Genomic DNA, 993 nt, shown 5'->3' with positions numbered 1-993 from the left:
GTTAGCCAAGTGTGGTGGTAGGCACCTGTAGTCTCAGCTACAGTGAGCCCAGATTGTGCCACTGCATTCCAGCCTGGGCAACAGAGCAAGACTCCATCTCAACAACAACAAAAAAAGTAATAGGCCAGGCACAGTGGCTCACATCTGTAATCCCAGCACTTTAGGAGGCTGAGGTGGGCAGATCACTTGAGGTCAGGGGTTTGAGACCAGCCTGGCCGACGTGGTGAAACCCTGTCTCTACTAAAAATACAAAAATTAGCCAGGCGTGATAGTGCACTCCTTTAATCCCAGCTACTCAGGAGGCTGAGGCAGGACAATTGCTTGAACTTGGGAGGAGGAGGTTGCAATGAGCCAAGATCACACGACTGACTGCACTCCAGCCTGGGTGACAGAGCAAGACTCTGTCTCAAAAAACAAAAGAATAACAGTTGCCAGGTGTGGTGGCTAATGCCTATAATCTCAGCATTTTGGGAGGCCAAGCCAGGTGGATCACTAGGCCTGGAGTTTGAGTGCAGGCTGGCCAACATGGCAAAACCCTGGCTTTACTGAAAATTACAGCCGGGCACGGTGGCTCACGCCTGTAATCCCAACTCTTAGGGAGGCAGAGGGAGGAGGATAGCTTGAGCCCAGGAGTTCAAGACTTGCCTGGGCAATATAGTGAGACCCCATTCTTCACATAAAGGGGGGCGGGGAAACAGTGTAAAAAATACAAAAATTGGCCAGGCACAGTGGCTCATGCCAGCACTTTGGGTGGATCATAAGGTCAGGAGTTCAAAACCAGCCTGGTCAACATAGTGAAACGCTGTCTCTACTAAAAATACAAAAAATCAGCCAGGCGTGGTGGCAGGCACCTGTAATCCCAGCTACTTGGGAGGCCGCAGCAGGAGAATTGCTTGAATCCAGGATATGGAGGTTGCATTGAGTGGAGATCGCACCACTGCACTCCAGCCTCGGCGACAGTGCATGACTCCATCTCAAAAAAAAAAAAAAAAA

Source organism: Colobus angolensis, unplaced genomic scaffold (genome assembly GCF_000951035.1).
Source record: "Colobus angolensis palliatus isolate OR3802 unplaced genomic scaffold, Cang.pa_1.0 Scaffold18, whole genome shotgun sequence".
Classification (NCBI taxonomy): Eukaryota; Metazoa; Chordata; class Mammalia; order Primates; family Cercopithecidae; genus Colobus; species Colobus angolensis.
Note: the sequence above shows the minus strand (reverse complement) of the source record.